We start from the raw sequence: 6,000 nt of genomic DNA, 5'->3' as shown, positions 1-6,000 counted from the left end.
GTCAAAGAAAGCTTAAAAATCCAATATGATCCTGCACAAAAATTTGTTGAGCAACCCGAATCCCAATCAGTTTCTGCACCTTCAAAGACTATTTCCATAGAAGAACACGAAGAGAATTAACCCTAAGAACGTACCTAATTGAAAAAAATCAGTTTCGCGTATAACTTGAGGGCAAATATCGAATTCTTATCTACCGTCCATTTTTCTTAAAATTGAGAATTTTTTTAGCTTCAAAGGATTGAGTTGAGAAACTTTGATGAAGAAATCGATAGCTAAAACATCCTAGATCAAGCTACCCAAGAGATTGATCCTCTATGTTTTGGGGAGAGTTGCAGACCGAGAGGAGTTTCTAAAAATTAAGGTCTGACACTTAAAGACGATCCACCAATACAATTCTCTTTAGTTTAAGGGAAAAATAAGAAAGAGATTCTATGAAGAAATCGAGCCCTGAAAATCCATGGAATCGGCTCTCCAATAAGATTTTTCTGGGTAGATCTCCTGCAAGGAAAACAGTTTCCGATGTAGTTTGGAAGGGATAAATTTGGCTACGATCCACAAGAAGGTATGAAATCAATATCTGTTTCTTCCTTGTAACATCGTCTTTAAGTTTCATGAAGAAATCGAGGAAGAAACGCCGTGAATAGAGCTAGAGGAAAGCGTTTTCAAGTAGCGGAGATGTTGGTCACGACTTCTTACTTCAAGAGGAAGAAGATGATAATGTGGCCGGTTCAGTTGAACTGGTCATGTCAACCCAAACCTCGACTTTCCCTCAGTCTTTCCCAATTTGATTAGAGCAAATTTGAAACCTAAACCAAGCTAGGGCCTAAGAAACATTTAAAGGGAATATCTAAGAAATTCTTACTAGTATTCAAGACTCTTCTAGAACTCTCTAAAGAATATATTACGACTCTCTGACTTTCTAGAATAACTCATGCATGTTATTAGGATTGGGCATAGGTTTTCAGACCATATCACAGGACAAGCCCTAGATGTGGGTTTAAACTATGTTGCTTGGAACGCATGAAGCCTTAGAGGTTGGTTCAAGCTGTGTTGCTTGGAACGTATGAAGCCTAAGACACAAGTTGTTAGGTTCATGACTTGTACTATAAATCCAAGGGAAATTGTCTTGGAGGACGAACCAAGAACAGAACAAGAACCTAGAAAGTAACCAAGAACGAGAAAATGATCAAGGACTAGAACAAGGATCAAGATCCAAGTTCTGAAGACAACACATAACCATAGTATTAAGGCCCTTAGATCAATACCGAGGTTGAGACCTTAGAATCCAAGGACCAAGGTCCTCATGATAGACCATGATAAGAACTCCCAAGTTAAGAACAGAACTAAGGGCCTAAGTACTTACAACAAGAACCAGAACAAAGAATGAAAGAGTGTGGTACCCTAGAATATCAAGAACACGATTAAGATTTTATAAGTAGACTATACATAGTCTATGTACTCACTCCATGTTTTCCATGTTTTTCAGGTAAAAAAGGAGCTGGTCCAAGTTGGGAGTGGACTTTGGAGCATGTCATAAACAAGCCTCATCTATCGTCTTCAACCCTTTTTGTTTTAATGTTATGCATATGTTCATTATTTTGTAATTTAATTGTTAAGTTGTGTTTTTATATATTATTGTATGAACTTTTTTATTTGGCCAAAAATTTACCTATCTTTTTACATCAAACCCCAAAGTTAAGGTGTCAGTCGGTGGTTACAATACGAGTGAGTTGCTTATTGACTATTTTTATACTTATCTCTTTTCCATTTGTTTTGTAGGTGTTCGCAGACGGCCAATTAAGAAGATGTGTTCGAGAATTTCACAATCACAAAGAGAGTTGTTCCAAAAAGTATTTTTAAATTTTACCGTACTTTATCTTTTTTCTTATGGTATTTATTTTTGTTGGTCTATGTATTCTACGTCACATCCCAAGATTTGAAAGTTTAAAAATCGGATCATGACCTACTTAGTCAAATTGTTTGGAACCTATATGTTTAATAGGTGAATGTGGACCAAGTCTCATTGGCTAGTTTTGGGTTAGTAATGACATATACAAAAGTAAGGAAAAGACAAAACCCTAAATCATATTAGTTGATGGTAGACTTTTCATATCAAAATAATTGAAGTCATCCATATTTAACACATGCCAAATTCTTCACTCTCACATTAATTACACTTTCAGAAAACACATATATTAACCCAATAACAAATATTGAAAGTCGAAGAGTCTGACATCAAAAACTAAAATTTCCTTTTTCAAAGTTGACTTTTGGATCTAACCTTTGAAATTGTTCATTTGGTTAGCTTCCTTGTTAAAATAAATATGAAAATAAGAAAAACATTTGAAGATTTTTTTAATATTTGACTTCGTATAACTTTTCTTACTATTTCAATTAAAACTAAGCCTTTAAACTTGCTTCCCCCTCTAATCAGTACGGGTTCAAAAGTAAATAAAAAAGTCGTTGATTTTGTTTATATCGACTACCGTACATGTCTATGTGTAACTTTCATTTTTACGACTTATTGTTACATCACATATCTAGTCATTATTTTAACGTAAAAGTTAAGGAAAAGATTGCTTCAAAATAATTTCAAAGGATGGAAAGAAAATATTAGGAGTTCGTGAGCATAACTAAAAGTTTGTCATGACCTCATTTTCAGGCTGGAAAAGAACCATAAAAGTAGATGGATGTTAAAAATACGTGCAATTTAAAAGAAAAAATTAAATAATTTATAAATCAAGTGTTGTTTTTAAAGTTTATTTGTGTTTCTTATATTTATGGTAGATCATGCATTTTTTAGTGTTCTCTAACTATTTATGGCAACTCAAGCTTAAATGCTAACTTATCTCAGCGATCCCTACAAGTAATGTTCAATAAATCTGAATGACTACATACATGGTCGTGTGTAACACCCAAGCCTGATAAGTACGTAAAATTTATCGACTTTTCCCTTAAAAAATCATGTGCGACATAATCACGTCACATCTCATTGTCATCTCAATTTCCAACAACACAATTGATGCATCATGATGTTGTTCCACGTCTCAAGACACATCGGCCTTTTAAGGTTGCTTTGACATATCCGTTGGGAACTGACCCATGTGTCGATCATCTCATCTAGACATCCAAAACATCCATTCATTCAGATTCTCTCGAGTCCCAGACTCTTTTGTGTCCATGCTAAACCATTTACGACATACGTTCCTGTAAATGTTTGCTGAATCCACCCTACCTAAATGGTGGTGAGAGTTCTCTTATCTATAATCATTTACAGAATACAGAAATATAGTAAATTACAAATAATATGGAAATGACAATAAAAGGAAAGAATAATAAATGAATACAATATATTTGCCTTTAATAAAAAGACAAATATGGTAAGCTGTAATGTAAGGCAAATATAAATATTTGTCTTATAATAAACGGTCAACTATCCTTAACACCCTCTGCAAGCTAAACGTCAGATTTGAACAAACATGAAGCTTGGATCTGAAAAATTCAAAGAGTGGTCGAGAAATACTTTTTGTGAAGATGTCAGCAACTTGGAGATGAGAAGGTACATATGGTGTGCGAAGTTTGCCAGCGATAACAAGTTCTCGAAGGAAATGATAATCTAGTTCAACATGTTTGGCCTGCTTGTGAGAAACGGGATTAGAGCTCAAAAAATAGCACTTTTGTTGTCACATAAGAGTAAGGGCTGCTCTGAAATAGGGACCTTAAAGTCATGCAATAGATGCGTAACCCAAAGAAGTTCAGCAACAGTTGTGGCACGAGCACAATACTCAGATTCACAGCTGGAGCGTGAGACAGTAGGTTGTTTTTTGGCACTCCAAGAAACGAGATTGTTACCAAGATAAATAGAATAGCCGGATGTAGAATGACGAGTATCGGGACAACCAGCCCAGTCAGCATCCGAATAAGCGACTAGCGTACTAGGAACAGTGGATGGACGAAAGGTAAGACCAAAGTGGAGTATTCCTTTGACATAGTGAATAATACGTTTGACAGCAAGAAAGTGATCTGCAATAGGGGCATGCAAGAATTGACTGATAGAATTGACAGCATAGGCAATATCTGGACGCGTAATAGTCAAGTACTGAAGGGCGCCAACAAGAGATCTATAGAGAGTAGGATCAGAGAAAGGAGAACCATCAGCAGTCAGGTGTTGAGAAACAACCATGGGAGTGTGGACTGGTTTGCTATCGAGCATCTGAGCCCGAGTAAGAATATCTCGAGCATATTTTAACTGATTAATAAAGAGACCATCAGGAATGGGTGAAGCTTCAAGACCAAGAAAGTAACTGAGAGAACCCAAATCTTTGGTAGCAAACTCAAAATGAAGTTTGCGAGTAAAGCTGTCAATAAGAGATGAGTTGTTGCTGGTAACAATAATGTCATCAACATAAAGAAGCAAATAGATAAGGTTAGATTGCTGATGAAAGACAAAAAGGGACGTATCAGCGCGATTGCAAGAAAACCCAAGTGTGAGAAGAAATGAGCTAAAACGATGAAACCAGGCGCGAGGAGCTTGCTTTAAGCCATAGAGAACTTTCTTTAATAGACAAACATGAGTGGGAAATCGAGGATCAATATACCCAGGAGGTTGTTCCATATGAACACGTTCAATAAGAGTTCCATTGAGAAAAGTATTCTTGACATCAAGTTGTCGAAGAGGCCATTTATTTGTGATTGCAATAGAAAGCACAACACGAACAGTGGTAGCTTTGACAACCGGACTGAAAGTGTCAGTGTAGTCAAGACCAGGAACATGAGTATAACCTTTGGCAACAAGACGAGCCTTGAAATGCTCGACGAATTCATCAGGCAAATATTTAATACGAAACACCCATTTAGAGCCCACGATGTTGGTGTTGGCAGGGCGAGAAACCAAAGTCCAAGTATCATTTTGTTGTAACGCTCGAATTTCTTCATCCATGGCAGCAACCCAAGCAGGATTCTTAGCCGCAATTTTGGCTCAGTGGATGCAAGAAGAGCAGAAAGAAGTTCAGATGAGCCCAAAATACCAAGATTTGTTGGATGACGAGTTTTGAATATACCAGCTTTGGCTCGTGTGATCATAGGATGAGTGCTCAAAGAAGAGGAATCAATAGTAGGTTCAATAGAGGTCGAATTAGAAGTTGAGGATGGCAAAGTGGAACGTGCAAGAGAAGTATCAACCTACACAAACTCATCCACAAGGTCAGAACAAATATCACACGGGGATGAACTGGATCGAGGAATGTGCGATGATGAAGTGGTAGGAGAGATGAATCAATATGATAAAGATGTGGTTCCAAGAAATTTGAAATAGGAATAGAAGAAAAGAGGTTGGGCTTGAGAGCTAGAGATAGTAGGAAAGTGAGTTTCATAAAATTGAGCATGGTGGGTGATATATAGCTAAGTGGTGGCGAGATCAAGACGACGGAACCCTTTATGAGTAGGACTATAACCCAAAAAAATACAATGAATGTTGCGGGGAGAAAGCTTGTTAGGCATATAATCACGCAAATAAGGATAAACACGACAACCAAAGGGATGAAAATTGTCATAATGTGGAGTGTAGCCATAAAGGAGTTCAAAGGGTGACTTACCTCCAAGAAGTGGAGTAGGCAACCAGTTGATAATATAAGCTGCATTGCTGAAGGTGTCATCCCAAAAGCGAGGAGAAAGATAAGAGTGAAAGAGAAGGGTCAAGCCAGTCTCAACCACATGACGATGTTTTCTCTCAGCACGACCATTTTGAGTAGGTGTATATGGACAAGAGAGTTGATGGTGGATGCCAAAATTACGTAAATGAGTTTTGAAACAAGTACTAGTAAATTCGGTACCTCCATCGCTTTGAAATACTTTAATACGAGAAGAATATTGATTTTCCACAAATTTTTGAAATTGAAGAAAAATATCAAAGAAATCAGATTTAAATTTTAAAGGGTAAAGCCAAATGAATCGAGAATAATCATCAATAAAAATAACATAATAAAGAAAATCCGAATTTGA

Source organism: Cucurbita pepo, chromosome LG01 (genome assembly GCF_002806865.2).
Source record: "Cucurbita pepo subsp. pepo cultivar mu-cu-16 chromosome LG01, ASM280686v2, whole genome shotgun sequence".
NCBI classification, from domain to species: Eukaryota; Viridiplantae; Streptophyta; class Magnoliopsida; order Cucurbitales; family Cucurbitaceae; genus Cucurbita; species Cucurbita pepo.
The sequence above is the reverse complement of the archived record's forward strand: the minus strand, read 5'-3'. Positions refer to the sequence as shown.